The 16,358-nt window shown below is 32.5% G+C and overlaps 1 protein-coding gene across 33 annotated transcripts in view; it reads left to right on the top strand.

Annotated features, from left to right (window-relative positions):
• LOC122076931 overlaps positions 1-16,358 on the top strand; it is a 40,774-nt gene that overhangs the window by 6,047 nt on the left and 18,369 nt on the right. For 4 of the 33 annotated variants that reach the window (XR_006139647.1, XR_006139627.1, XR_006139624.1 and 1 more), the window contains 3 exons: positions 2,831-2,891; positions 3,015-3,063; positions 3,159-4,886. The exons of 19 other annotated variants lie outside the window; for them this stretch is intronic. The gene's annotated coding sequence lies outside the window, so the exon portion shown is untranslated. Of the gene's footprint in view, positions 1-6; positions 927-1,652; positions 2,717-2,830; positions 2,892-3,014; positions 3,064-3,158; positions 6,282-16,358 lie in introns of those variants that run through there. 10 more of the 33 variants (XR_006139633.1, XR_006139635.1, XR_006139644.1 and 7 more) reach the window with 10 other exon arrangements.

Here is a 16,358-nt window from a genome sequence, read left to right as displayed (position 1 = left end):
GTTAATATTTTCTTTCCTGAAACTGATACTCAGTGTACAAAGGATATGAAGCATGTCTTTGGGGGCGGAGGTTTCAGTGCTCAGATGGGAATGCTGATTTATTGTTGCTTGTTTAAAGATATTGGTGAACGGGGGTTTCATTTATATTTTCGACTGGAATTTTTTACTTGCTTTATTTTATTTCCAGGTTTAGTGATGTTTAAGTACATTTTTGAATTTCCAATTCTTTAGGAACCGTTTGGAATTGAATAAAAGGAAGGTTGGGCTTGTATGAGATGCAAAGTTTTGGTAAAGAATCATTACATTTGGACATTCCTTTACAATTATTAGTTGAATCCATTGTTAATGCCTTGATTTTTTACGGGGGTTTTGATGGATGAGGGGATTGATTATTTGGTCTATCATACAGATTCGTTGTGAAGGGTAGCGTGATTGAACTCATAAATTAGTTTATGAAGAAAGGGGGTCCTCTTGACATCCTAGAACTGTCTTATTGGACTTATTCTAATAAAATTTGAGATTGTTTTTTCTTGAACAACGCAAATTCTTCTTCAGGTTTGGTTGGGAATCTTGAAACGCTATAGTTGGTGGTTCATTGTACAATAAAGGAGTGTTCCTGTTCCTTGGGCTCGTAGGCGACAATCAAGGGCTTTGGATGGATGTCTTGGTAGCTTGTGGCATGCAACCAAGGTCTTTGGTTGCTGAACGAGAATCTCGAACGTCTAGTGCTAGCGGTTTGTTTTAGAAGGGTTTTATTAATTTCTTGGTTTTATTTGTCTATGGTTTTATTTAATATCTTATACATGGTTACTTATTTTAGTTTCATATGCAGGGTTTTGATTGTTTAATACTTAGCTGGTTAGGTTGAGTTTTTGATACTCTGTTTACAAAATGGGTTGCTGATAGCAAGTTTGAAGATAATCATGGTAGGGTGTTTCATTTATAATTTGATCTTTTGAATTTGATTTTGGAAAATTTTTTCCGCCATTTTATTAATGCTATTTAAATTATTATTACGTCGTTGAATTTTTTCATTCTCTAGGTACTATTATAATACTAAAAAAGTTTATGTGGGGATATGAGTTGCAAGCCTTGGGTATACCTTTCCATGCGACCATCCTCTTCGCTTATCTCAGGATCTTTTTATCTTTTATTGAAGTTTGTTGCATAACATCAAGCTTAATTCTTTAGTTTATGATTCACGTGGATTTCAATGTTTCGTAGTGATCAATCAAATGCATAAAAATTGGGTTCCAACTTATGTGCTCAATTAGATTGTTTTCTATTGTTATCTTATTTAGCACACCAAATGCATCTCTATAATGTGTTTGGATAGTTGCAATTGGTGTTTAATAAATAGCCGCTTATTCTGAACTAGTAGATTCTTGCTCTATAACTAGGCATAGTGGCTCCAGTTTTCACCATTATTTTTTTTTTTTTTTGCTTGTGTTTTGTTGATGCAACATGGTTGGGAGAGCAATCGGAGGGTCTTGGGATATGTTGTATTGGGATGAGCGGCTCTGTGGTCCCTTGGTTATTCTTTATTCTTGCTTATGTTTTGTTGATTTTGCTTAGCTGTTCGAGTTTATGATGGGAGCATTATATTAATTTTCATTAATATTGGTTTTGATCTTTTAGGATTTGATATGCAGGATGTGATTCACGATATTTGATGGATGGTTGTTTGGAAGAGTTATATCAGAGGGGGTTTCAATAAACATAGTGATTGGTTTGGTATTTGATTTATTTACGCTATGCTTTAATTAAAATTTTATACATGGTTAATATTTTCTTGATTGAAATTGATACGCAGTATTCAAAGGATATGAAGAATGGCTGTGGGATGTGGTTTTGATGCTCGGATAGGAATGCAGATTGGCTGTTTGTTTAAAGAGCTTGATGGAAGGCGGTTTCATTTATATTTTTGATTGGATTTGTCTGCCTTATTTTATTTTCTGGCTTAGCAAGCAGACGATCTTTGAAATTCCCATTCTTCAGGAACCGTTTGGAATTGAACGAAAATGTTAAAAGAGGGTAGGTGTATATGAGAAAGTATGGGTAAAGAAGAATTCCATTAAGAATTCTCCAACTGATACGTGAATCCGTTGTTAATGTCCTAGTTTGTTTTAGAGGTTTTGATGGATATGTGGCTTGATTATTTGGTTTATGAGACATACATCATGAACTGCAGAGCGATTGAACTCAAGAAGCTAGCTTTATGATTAAATGGGTTCCTCATAGCGACATGCATCATCATGTGCATTGGGAATTAAACTCATGGAGTTAGGTTCAACAATGAGTAGGGGGTTCCTCTTGACGACATACTAATTGGACTTCTTTTAATATATGATTATGGTTATGCAAATTTCTTTCCAGGTTTGGTAGGGAAATCCCGAATATCTGTTGGGGTTTATTGTACAATAAAGTATTGTTCCTGTGCAGTGGGCTTACGGGTTGGAACGTCATGCCAACGGGTTTAAATATTTATTTGATTTATTGGTCTCTTTTTTGATGATCTTTGAAATTAGTTTTCAGATTGCTTTATAACTTGGCACAATGGCATTAGTTCCCTTTGTAAGCTTTTTGTTGTGTTGTTGCAGTGTCGGTGGGAGGACTTTACGAGAGGTTTAAGATATGTGGTTTTGGGTTGAGTGGTTTTATTGTTTTAATGCTCGGATGGGAATGAAGAATGATTGTTGCTTGTTTAAAGAGATTGGTGAAAGGGTGTTTCATTTATATTTTCGATTGGAATTTTTTATGTTCTTTTTATTATTTCTTGGTTTAGTGGTGTTTAAGTAGACTTTTAATCCTTGAATTTCCAATTCTTCAGGAACCATTTGGAATTGAATGAAAGGGTTAAAGGATGGTTTTGTATGAGCTGCAGAGTCTGGGTAAAGAATCATTACTTTAGGATGTTTCCTTACAATTATTATGTGAATCCATTGTTAATGCCTTGGTTTTTTACTGGGGATTTGATGGATGAGGGGATTGATTATTTGGTCTATCATAAATAGATACATCGTGAAGGGCAGCGAGATCGAACTCATAAACTAGTTTATAAAGGTGGTCTTCTTGACATCCTAAAACAATGATTGATTGGACTTATTCTAATAAAATTTGAGATTGTTTTTTCTTGAACAACGCAAATTCTTTTTCAGGTTTGGCTGGGAATCTTGAAAAGCTATAGTTGGTGGTTTGTTGTACAATAAAGGAGTGTTCCTGTTCTTTGGGCATGCGGGTGACAATAAGGGCTTTGGATGGATGTCTTAGTAGCTGGTGGTCTGCAACCAAATGTCTTTGGTAGCTAAACGGGAATCTTGAACATCTAATGCTAGTGGTTTGTGTTAGAAGGGGTTTTTTAATGCCTTGATTTTATTTCTCTGGTTTAAGATCTTATACATGGTTACTTATTTCAATTTCATACGCAGGGTTTTGATTGTTTAATTCTTAGCTGCTTAGGTTGCGTTTCGGATACTTGGTTTACAAAATGGGTGGCTGATTGCAAGCTTGATGAGTGTTCCATTTATAATTTGATCTTTGAAATCTGTTTTTAAAAAATTTTCCCCCTATTTTATTAATGCTATTTAACTAGCATAATCCTAGTAAAGTTTGTGAGGCTATGAGTTGCAAGCCTTGGGTATACCTTTCCATGCGACCATCCTCTTCACCTATTTCAGGATCTTTTTATCTTTTATTGAGGTTTTGTTGCATAACATCAAGCTTAATCCTGTGGTTTATGATATGTGGATTTCAATGTTCCGTAAGTTATCAAATGCATAAAAATTGGGTTCCAGTTTATGTGCTCAATTAGATTGTTTGGTGCTGTTAATCTTTTTTAGCACATCTAACGCATCTCTATCCTATGTTTGTATAGTTGTAATTGGTGTGTAATAAATAATTAAATGCCCGCTTATTCTGATTCGTAACTTCTTGCTCTATAACTGGGCATAGTGGCTCCAATTTTCACGATAAGGTTTTTGTTTTGTTTTGTTTTTTTTTTCTTTTTTTTGTTTTTGTTTTTGTGTTTTGTTGATGCAGCGTGGTTGGGAGAGCTATAGGAGGGTCTTGGGATATGTTGTATTGGGAAAAGCGATTCTGTGGTCCTTGAGTTATTCCTTATTCTCGCTTATGCTTTGTTGATTTTGCTTAGCTGTTCATATTTATGATGGGAGCATTATGTTAGTTTTCATTAATATTGGTTTCGATCTTTTGGGAGTTGGTATGCAGGGTGTGATTCACGATATTTGATGGATGGTTGTTTGGAAGAGCTAGATCAGGGGGTGTTTCAATGAACATAGTGATTGGATTGATATTTGATTTAATTGCACCATGCTATGATTAAAATTGTATGCATGGTTAATATTTTCTTCATTGAAATTGATACACAGTACTAAAAGGATATGAAACATGGCTGCGGGGACGTAGTTTTGATGCTTGAATAGGAATGTAAATTGGCTTTGTTTAAAGAGCTTGATGGAAGGCGGTTTTATTTATATTTTTAATTGTATTTATCTATCTTATTTTATTTCTTGGTTTAGCATGCCGACGTTGATCCGTGAAATTTCTATTCTTTAGGAATGGTTTGGAATTGAATGAAAATGTTAAGAGGGTGAGTGTAAATGAGACGCAACGTCTGGGTAAAGAATTATTCCATTTTGCGTTTGGGTAAAGAATCATTCCATTAGGAACTTCTCTCAACTGATAGGTGAATCCGTTCTTAATTTCTTGGTTTGTTTCAAAAGTTTTGATGGATATGAGGCTTGATTATTTGGTTTATGATACACATACGTAATGTTTTTTTTTTTTTGGTTTGTTTTTGTGTTTTGTTGATGCAGCTTCGTTAGGAGGGTCTTGGGATATGTTGTATTGGGATGAGCGGCTCTGTGGTTTGTTGGTTATTCCTTATTCTCGCTTATGCATTGTTGAATTTGCTTAGCTATTCGTGTTTATGATGGGAGTATTATATTAGTATTCATTAAATTGGTTTTAATATTTGAGGAGTCGGTATGCAGTATGTGATTCACGATATTTGATGGATGGTTGTTTGGAAGAGTTGGATCAGAGAGGGTTTCAATAAACATAGTGATTGGATTGGTATTTGATTTATTTGCATTATGCTATGATTAAAATTGAATACATGGTTAATATTTTCTTGATTGCAATTGATACGCAGTATTCAAAGGATATGAAGTATGGCTATGGGGGATGTGGTTTCGATGTTCAAATAGGAATGCAGATTGACTATTTGTTTAAGGAGCTTGATGGAAGGCGGTTTCATTTATATTTTTGATTGGATTTATCTAATTTGTATTATTTCTTGGTTTAGCAAGCTGATGTTGATCCTTGAAATTCCCATTCTTCAGGAACCGTTTGGAATTGAATGAAAATTTTAAGAGGGTGGGTGTATATGACATACAAAGTTTGGGTAAAGAATCATTCCATTAGAAACTTCTCTCCAACTGATATGTGAATCCGTTAATGTCCTAGTTTGTTTCAAATGTTTTGATGGGTATGAGGCTTTATTATTTGGTTTGTGATACACAGATACATCATGAACTGCAGAGATGGAGCTCAAAAAGCTAGCTTTATGAATGTATGGGTTCCTCTTAGTGACATGCATCATGATGTGCATTGGGAATGAAACTTGTGGAGTTGGGTTCAAGAATAAAGAGTAGGGGGTACCTCTTGACGACATACTGATTAGACTTATTCGAATTTATGATTATGGTTATACTTCACATTAGTGGTGCTGAACAATGCAAATTTCTTTCCAGGTGTGGTAGGGAATCCCGAATTTCTGTTGGTGTTTTCTTGTATAATAAAGGATTGTTCCTGTGACGTGGGTTACGGGTTGGATTGTCATGCCAGGGGGTTAAATCTTTATTTGATTTATTGATTTCTTTTTTTTTTTAAATATTAGAAATTAGTTTTCAGATTGCTTTATAACTTGGCACAATGGCATTAGCTTCCTTTGTAAGTTTTTTGTTGTGTGTTGTTGCAGCGTAAGTGGGAGGACTTTATGAGGGGCTTAGGACGTGGTTCTGAGTCGAGCGGTTCTATGGTCCCTTGGTTATTCCCTGCCACTTGTGTTATTCCTCATCGCTTGTACTTTGTTGATTTTGCTTAGTTGTTTGAGTTCATGATGGCAGCTGATATTAGTTTTGATTAATATTGGTTTTACTCTGTTGGAGTTGGGTTGCAGGATGTGATTCAAGATATTTGATGGATGGTCGTTTGTAAGAGATCAGAAGGGGTTTCAATAAACTGAATGATTTGATTGATATCTGATTTGATGATGTATGCTTTGATAATAATGCTACATGGTTAATATTTTATTTCCTGAAACTGATATGCAGCGTACAAAGGATATGAAACATGTCTTTGGGGGTGGCGGTTTCAATGCTCGGATGAGAATGTAGATTTATTGTTGCTTGTTAGAAGAGATTGATGAAAGGGGGTTTCATTTATATTTTCACATGATTTTTTTATTTGTTTTTTCTTGTTTTCTGGTTTAGTGGTGTTTAAGTAGATTTTTTAATCCTTGAATTTCCAATCTTCAGGAATCGTTTGGAATTGAATGAAATTGTTAAAGGGTGGGTTTGTATGAGCTGCAAAGTCTGGGTAAAGAATGATATTCCCTTACAATTATTATTTGATTCCATTGTTAATGCCTTGATTTTTATGGGGGTTTTGATGGATGAGGGGGTTGATTATTGGGTCTATCATACATAGATACATCATGAAGGGCAGCGAGATCGAACTCAAAACTAGTTTATGAAGAAAGGGGGTCCTGGCATCCTAAAATGTTTGATTGGACTTATTCTAATAAATTTTGAGATTGTTTTTTTTTTAACAACGTAAATTTTTCTTCAGGTTTGGTTGGGAATCATGAAAAGCTATTGCCAAGGGTTTGTTGTACAATAAAGGAGTTCCTGTTCCTTTGGCTCACGGGCGACAAGCAAGGGCTCTGGATAGATGTCTTGGTAGCTCGTGGCCTGCAACCAAGGTCTTTGGTTGTTGAATGGGAATCTCGAACATCTAGTGCTAGCGGTTTGTGTTAGAAGGGGTTTTATTAATGTCTTGATTTTATTCGTTTCTAGTTTTATTTAAGATCTTCTATATGGTTACTTATTTCAATTTTATACGTAGGGTTTTGATTGTTTAATACTTGGATGGTTAGGTTGAGTTTCTGATACTCTGTTAACAAAATGGGTGGCTGATTGCAAGTTTAAAGATCGTCATGGCAGGGTGTTTCATTTATAATTTGATTTTTGAAATCTGTTTTTGGAAAATTTTTCTGCCATTTTACTAATGCTATTGAAATCATGGTTAAGTCGTCGATTTTTTTTCATTCTCCAGGTATTATTATAATCCTAATAGAGTTTGTGGGGATATGAGTTGCAAGCCTCGGGTATATTTTTCTGTGCGACCATCCTATTCACTTATCTTAGGATCTTTTTATCTTTTTATCAATTAGATTGCTTGCTATTGTTAATCTCTTTGAGCACATCAAACACATCTCTATCGTATGTTTGGATAGTTGTAATTGGTGTAATAAATACCCGTTTATTCTGAATATGGTAATTTCTTGCTCTATAGTTGGTTACAGTGGCTCCAATTTTCAAGATATATATATATATATATATTTTTTTTTTTGTTTTGCTTTTGTTTTTTGTTTTGTTTTTTTTTTTTTTTTTGTTTTTTTTTTTGTTTTTCTGTTGTTTTGTTGACGCAACATAGTTAGAAGAGCTATCGGAGGGTCTTGGGATATGTTGTATTAGGATGAGCGGCTCTGAGGTCCTTGGGTTATTCCTTATTCTTGCTTATGTTTTGTTGATTTTGCTTAGCTGTTTGTATTTATGATGTGGGCATTATACTAGTTTTCATTAATATTGGTTTCGATCTTTTGGGAGTTGGTATGCAGGATGTGATTCACGATATTTGATGAATGGTTGTTTATGAAGTGCTAGATCAGAGTGGGTTTCAATAAACGCAGTGATTGGATTGGTATTTGATTTATTTGCACTATGCTATGATTAAAATTGTCTGCATGGTTAATATTTTTTTTATTGAAATTGATACGTAGTGTTCAAATAATATAAAGCATGGCTGTGTGGGATATGGTTTCGATGCTCAGATAGGAATGTAAATTGGTTTGTTTAATGACTTGATGGAAGACGGTTTCATTTATATTTTTGATTGGATTTTTCTACCTTATTTTATTTACTGTTTAGCATGTCGACGTTGATCCTTGAAATTTCCATTCTTCAGGAAACGTTTGGAGTTGAATGAAAAAGCTAACAGTGTGTGTAAATGAATCGCATCGTCTAGTTAAAGAATTATTCCATTTTGCATTTGGGTAAAGAATCATTCCATTAGGAACTTCTCTCCAACTGATATGTGAATCCATTGTTAATGTCTTAGTTTGTTTTAGAGGTTTTGATGTATAAGGGGCTTGATTATTTGGTTTATGATACACAGATACATCATGAATTACAGAGATGGAATTCAAAAAGCTAGCTTTATGAATAAATGGGTTCCTCCTAGCGGCATGCATTATCATGTGTATTGTGAATGAAACTTGTTGAGTTGTGTTCAAGAATAAAGAGTGGGGGGTGGGGTTTCTCTTAACATACTGATTGGACTTATTCTAATTTGTGATTATGGTTATACCTCACATTAGTGGTGGTTGAACAATGCAAATTCCTTTCCAGGTTTCGTAGGGAATCCCATATATCCGTTGGTGTTTTATTGTACAATAAAGTATTGTTCTTGTGTCGTGGGCGTATGGGTTGGATCGTCATGCCAAGGGGCTTAAATCTTTATTTTATTTATTGATCTCTTTTTTTTTTTATGATATTGGAAATTAGTTTTCAGATTGCTTTATAACTTGGCACAATGGCATTAGTTTCCTTTGTAAGCTTTTTGCTGTGTTGTTGCAGCGTAAGTGGGAGGACTTTATGAGGGGCTTGGGATATGTGGTTTTGAGTTGAGCGGTTCTATGGTCCTTTGGTTATTCCCCATCACTTGTGTTATTCGTCTTGTACTTTGTTCATTTTGCTTAGTTGTTTGAGTTCACGACGGCAGCTGATATTAGTTTTGATTAATATTGGTTTGCAGGATGTTATTCAAAATATGGATGGTTGTTTGTAAGAGATCAGAGAGGGTTTCATCAAACATAATGATTTGATTGATATCTGATTTGAATATGTATGCTTTGATAATTTTGATACATGGTTAATATTTTCTTTCCTGAAACTGATACGCAGCATATAGAGGATATGAAGCATGTCTTTGAGGGTGGAGGTTTCAATGCTCGGATGGGAATACAGATATATTGTTGCTTGCTTAAAGAGATTGATGAAAGGGGGTTTTATTCATCTTTTTGACTGGATTTTTTTATCTGCTTTATTTTTTTTCCTGGTTTAGTGTTGTTTAAGTAGACCTTTAGTCTTTGAGTTTTCAATTCATTAGGAATTGTTTGGAATTGAATGAAAGGGTGAAAAGGGTGGGTTAAATCATCTTCAACATCTATTAAACAACATTGTATCTATAGAAATATATAATCCAAATCTTGAGGATAAGGATGATGAAGAAATACCAAGTGTTATGTAACAATATTTAGAAGAAAATATATGTGTATTAACAGAGACATGTATAGAGGATAATCATCGATGGAAAAATGGATCAGGATCACATGATAGAGCATGTAAGAAATGTCTAGGATATCCATGGATAACACTAAGATATCAGTGTGAAAGATGTTTTGAAGAAAGATGTAAGAATTGCTTAGATAGATCAGAAGTTCCAAAGACTGATGAAAAGATAATAATCTAGGATTTATTTCACTTATTTCACTTGATTTCATCAGTAGTGTTTTCATCTTCTATAAATTTTCTTATAATAAATCTATCACCTCTATCAATTAACTCTTCTTCCTCTGTTATAATCCCTGACTCTATTGCCAAGTTTTCTACTCTTATTTTATCTTCCTTGGTAAGTTCAACACCAAGTTTTCTTTTATATAATAATGTTCCTATTAAGCCATATTTATCATATTGTTTTAATATTTTTATTTCTTCTTGTGTTATTATCCTGTCTTCAATTAATGCTGCTGTAGTATCATGATTTTCTAATTCTTTTATCAATCTTTCTCTTTCTTCGTTATCTATAGTATCTGTTGTACTACTTTCGACTCCTGGTTTTGTTTCATAATCTAAGAATCTTAATCTATAATTATTATTACTATCTTGATATATTAAACTATCTCTGGGTACATAAACTGTATTTGATTCAGTATCCTCTGTTATTCTGCTTAGATTTCATTCTTGGTCTGCTAATATTGTTGGGTCAATTTCTGGCGGTTTTAATAATTTACTGCCTTTTGATCCTATTCCTTCAATAACTTCTTCTATAGATACCTTATAATTTGTTGTAGAATTATTTGTTATTTTTCCTATCAGTCCTATACACAGCATTAAATTATCTCCTTTGAACGAATCATATACTTTTGTTATGACTTTTATTTTTATATACTTCGGTAATTCTTTAATTTTTAATTGGAAATCTGGTGCTACATAATATAATGATTTATTGTTTGATAAATCTACTTCTGTCATGGCTATTAAAGCTTGTCTTAATTGGGTTTTAAGATCCCATCTTTCATCTATTATACAGATTAGTACTTTTGTTCCTACTTTCTTTCTGGTAAATCCTTTAATTCCTATTATAAATAATCCTAAATGAAAGTATCTTTTGTTTGCTAACAAAAGTTGTCTTATTGAATTTTGACTGATTACATCAATGGTTTCTACTTCATCATTTGATACTGATAAAGTTACTTCTTGATAACCTGAGAATAAACTAGTATCTCTTAAAAATCTATTATGTGCATATAACTGTCGTGGATCTATCATACGAGCTTGTTGTGTACTAAATTGAGTAATATCTGATTCAACATTTACTATTTTTTCTAGTCTGATATCTTCATTATTACTATTACTTCCACTTCCTCTTAGTATTATTCTCATCATACTATCATCGGTTGTATTATGAGGTTTGGTATCTTGTTCTTGTATTGTTCAACTGCTTCCTTAGAATGGTCTAAATCTATTCGTTTTAATTTATATAACTTTGTCGTAGTTTCTTCTCCTAAAATTTTTTCTGCTGGTATAAAACTTCCATTACAAGTCTTTTTTATTATTTTTATATTATCTTCTGTCGTAGATATTTTTAAATTACTTAGTTTTTGTCCTATATCATCTAATTCTCTAGTAAATTTATTTTCTGTACTTATTGGTTCTAATTTCTTTAATACTTTAATTAATCCAATTATGATCAAATTATTTTGTGCTATTAAAATCTGATCATGTGTTGCAGGTGGTTTATATTTGGTTAAACCTTGATTTTCTGTGGATAATCCTAATGAATAATCTTCTAATAAACTTTTTAATTCTGTTAATTCTGGTTCTAAATTTATCATTAGAAACTTTAAATGTTTTATTCTTCTTTGTTCGGCTAATAAAATTTCTGAAATTCTATGTGTTATAAAATTTTAATAGATCTTCTATATTTTTGATTCTTATATCAAACTGATTAGTTATTTCTAAAAATTTTTGTTCTATCTTTGTAGATAATCTTAATAATTCTAATTTAACCATTTTATCTGATTCAGTATCTTGCTGAGTTTGTTTTAATAATAAAGTAATGCTTCTATTAATATAATTTAAATTTTGTTGTATTTTATTTACTTCTGTTCTTATTTTAAAAATTTCTGATTGTAAATAATCTATTCTGTCCATTCAGTAAAACTTCTTGGTAAAGCTAATAAAGGATAATAATTTCTATGAGAATTCTTCCAATAATTATATCCTATAATATGATTGTTATATTTTTCAAATAATTCTTCTGGAGTTAAATAGGTTTTTTGTAGAATAATTTTTTTAACTTCTTATGGAAGATTCTTTAATTCTTCTGAAGATTCTAATATAGATTCACAATAATCTTTATAATAAGCTTCAACAATAACAGATAAAGAATTTATATCTAAATATTCAATTTTATAATAATCATAATGATAAATTCTATTGTATTCACTGGTAAGATATTCTATAAAACTGAAATAATTAAGGTATACTGAAAACATATAATAAACTGAAATTTTTTTTTATAAAATAACACTGCTCTGATACCAAAGGGGGTTTTTTTGGGGCTGGAGATTGCCGGTTCAGTTAAATAGCTCTGAAGGATATGTGAGAAACAGAGGGGGCAGCACAGAGAGGGAGATCAACCGGTGAAACACGCATAATATTTAGGCCCAGTTCTTTTGGAATGCTAACCCAGACAGTCATTTTTGATTAAGGGAATTCTTAGCCAGGAACTGCAAGTCTTCTAGTTCATGTGGGACGCCATGCCAACATGATTCATACCCTCACACAGGGGTTTTGCCCTCAGGGACTAAACGGCCACCTTGCCTCAACGTCAAGAGCATAAAGACCTATTCTTTTGGAATATTACTAAAGAGACAAGCAGTATGAATCTAAGGCTACATAGTCTGAATGGTAGAGTGTACCGATCTAGATCTAGAGCTTTAGACTACTCTCTGGTTATATATCAGTCTTCTACTCCTGATATAATGCAGAGTTCAAGTGTCGTAATCGCTCCCTAAGAAAGATCTTCGATCTTAACCTTCTATCAGTCATTACGGGTTAAATGATAGGAATTTACAAAAAAATAAAATAAAAGCTCTTGTCAAGACCTTACATCTGATCCTTTTATCCTTCGCAAGGAACAAGGAACAAGGAACTACTCACACATATTTAAATTAGAATATGAACAATATAAATAAAGAAAGAAAAACAAGAAACCAGCTTAACCAAATCTAGCAGCCAGAATCAAGAGGCTCGACTGTAGGCTTTAGCCTGATGCTAGAAGAAGAAGCTGATATGAATTTAAAAGAAAAGAAAACTTACAGGAATGATGAGCTTCTTTTATTAATCTGGAGACTTTGTACAATAACTATTACAGACAGAAAGCTTTTAATTTTTCTTCGGGGAAGAGGCTCCCCTCCTTATGAAGAGCTTAGTTCTATTTATAAGAAAAATTACAAACAATATTACAAGATTTTTCAAATCCGGAAATCCGGATAAGGCTTCTAGATCTTCTGGTTAGATTTTTCTAAAGTTTGATCTTCTTTTTCAAACTTGGGGCCCCACCTTTTTGGACATTCCACAAGTGTCGGCCGAACACTTTGTTTTTCCAATAAGGGTCTTAAAAAATCCTTCTTGCTATAGGGAATATCTCTCATCTGCTGGACTGTAACTTATTTGTCTTTTGGTAAATCTTCTGTGGATGCACTGGAAGATTCTGGGTAGAAATTTTTTGAAAATATATTTTCAATTTTTGATTTTATATTTTCTGAGCTTGTTTTTGCCATAAGAATCTTCTCATATTCTTCTTTCTTCTTAATCGATTCTTCCATCTTCTGAATCCTATCAAGGAGATTTTCATATGCTGGGGGAGTTGGAATACTTGTTGTATCGAATCTTGAATGCTGGAGAAGTCTCAGAGCTTCTTTTAATTTATCTTCTTTTATCTTTGAGGCCAATTGATGATAATATTTCTGTTCAGATTCTTTAACAGCCTGTAATTCTGATTTAAGCTGAGATTCATTCTTTTGTATCTCTGCAATTCTTGAACTTGTAGTATCGCATTGTTCACATTTGATCAATGCTTCTTTGAAACTTGTTGAATCCCTGACCTTAGATACTGGAAATCTAAGGGCTGGTGTTATAAAGAAATTAGGTCCTAGATTACGACGAGCATAATCCAGTGCTTCTTCTAATTTATGAAATCCCTTGAACCATGGGTGTTTGGGATAATTTTTGAGTTGTTGTAAAACTTCTGTCCATCTGTCATATACTCCAGGATTGTCCTTCAATCAGAACATAATATGGATAATTTTCTTTCCGAGCTTCTTTTGTCTTAGCAAATTGATAACTGCAGCAATTAATGCTGGTCATAAAATGCTCTCTTCTTTGCTTATTATATGGATCTTTCAAGATCTTGTTATAAGATACCCACAGATTATCAAGAATAATCTGTTCTTCGGTACCAACTTTGTACATACTTCTGAACCCGAAGGGTTCATCTATCGGCTTCAAATAACTTCTTCCATACTGGATCCCATTATCTGGGGCTTCTTTAAATCTTCCTTTGATTCCAATATTGCCAAAGGCTTGTTGCAGCATTTCTGCTGTCTTTCTTGTTGTATCAGGAGAGGGACTCCTTTCTGGTGTCACAGGTGGTGACCAAGGCTTCTTGCCTTTATCCATCTGCTTTTTATATTTTTTATATATTGATGATATACTTTGAAGCTGTTCAAAATCTTCTTTTGATTTTTCAAAATCAGGAGAGGAACTCCTTTCTGGTTCAGATCTTTTTGACTTCTGAAAGTTATCAAAATTAAGTTAGTATCTTAGGTAAACATTCTCGAGATAAATAATCTGCTATATAATTATTATCACCTTTTATGTGTTCGGTTTTAATTTAGTATCATTTTCCTAGAATTAATTCTCTGAAGATTAACCATCTTCTTGTACTTATTCTTTTTTCATTAAGAGTTTTATAAAATTTAACTATAGCTTCACAGTCTGTTCTTAAAGTAAAGCTTCTTAGTATTATAAAGAAATCAAAAGCTTGTAATCCTGCTATTACTGCTTCTATTTCACAATCAATTGGACTTAGATTTTTTCTTTTATGTATTCCTGAGGCATATCTACAAATTTGTTCTTCATTTTTATTACTGTATTCTGTAGGTCGTGTTTTTAAGACTGCTCCCCATCCTTCTATTGATCCATCTGTTTCAATAATTTTATATTCTGATTCATATGGATATCTTAATGGGGGAATAGTTTGTACAATATTTTTTATTTTCTCTATTAATATTTTATCTTGTAAATTCAACTTCTTTTCACCTTTACGATTTGTTTTAGAATATAAAGGTCCTATTATTTTTCCTAAATTAGGAATGAAATCTCTTGCCTGATTTTCTAGTCCTATTTCTAGTCCTAAAAACTTAATTTCTTCTTTTCCTATTTCCATCTTTTTCTTAGAGACTACTAATCCATGTTTGTAAAATTCTGAAAATATTTGATGAAGGTGTGCTATATGTTCAAGTTCTGTTTTAGAAAAGACTAATATATCATCTATATAAACAATACAAAATTCTCTGTAAGGTAAGAAAATATCATCCATTCTTCTTTGGAAAACTGCAGGTGCATTTTTTAATCCGAAAGGCATTACATTCCATTCATAATGTCCTTCTGTTATTGTAAAAGCTGTCCATGGTTTGGATTCTTCTTCTATGGCTATCTGATGGAATCCTGATTTTAAATCAAATTTTGAAAATATTTTGGCTTTTTGTATAAACTGAATAAGGAAATTCTTTTGAGGTAAATTATATGCATCTTCTATTGTGTTATCATTTAATTAATTACCATTCAGCTTTTTCCTCTTCTTTTTTCACTTTCTTTCATAACTATCATGGCTGCAGATCTATGAGGGCTATTAGATTTTCTTATTAAATTTAATTCAATTAATTCTTTAATATGGAGTTTGAATTGTTCTGAATCTATAGGATGGTATTTTGATACTCCTGAATTTATTCTTAAATTTGGATTTATAATCTCTAATTTCATAATCGGTTTATCCTTTTCCCAATGTCGTAAAGGATTTTTGTCTTGAATTATTTCTATCTGTTCTAGGTTTTTTATAGTTTTCTTAATACTATTAGAATTTTCTAATATGGCTAAAATTAATGATGGATTTATCCCATCTTCAAAATTTATTATACAGATTAGAACTTTTGTTCCTACTTTCTTTCTGGCAAATCCTTTAATTCCTATTATAAATAATCCTAAATGAAAGTATCTTTTGTTTGCTAACAAAAGTTGTCTTATTGAATTTTGACTGATTACATCAATGGTTTCTACTTCATCATTTGATACTGATAAAGTTACTTCTTGATAACCTGAGAATAAACTAGTATCTCTTAAAAATCTATTATGTGCATATAACTGTCGTGGATCTATCATACGAGCTTGTTGTGTACTAAATCGAGATACTAAATCGAGTAATATCTGTTTCAACATTTACTATTTCTTCTAGTCTGATATCTTCATTATTACTATTACTTCCACTTCCTCTTAGTATTCTTCTCATCATACTATCATCGGTTGTATTATGAGGTCTGATATCTTGTTCTTGTATTGTTCTACTGCTTCCTAAGAATGGTCTAAATCTATTCATTTTAATTTATATAACTTTGTCGTAGTTTCTTCTTCTAAAATTTTTTCTGC

Source organism: Macadamia integrifolia, chromosome 4 (genome assembly GCF_013358625.1).
Source record: "Macadamia integrifolia cultivar HAES 741 chromosome 4, SCU_Mint_v3, whole genome shotgun sequence".
NCBI lineage: Eukaryota > Viridiplantae > Streptophyta > Magnoliopsida > Proteales > Proteaceae > Macadamia > Macadamia integrifolia.
The sequence above is the reverse complement of the archived record's forward strand: the minus strand, read 5'-3'. Positions and strand labels throughout refer to the sequence as shown.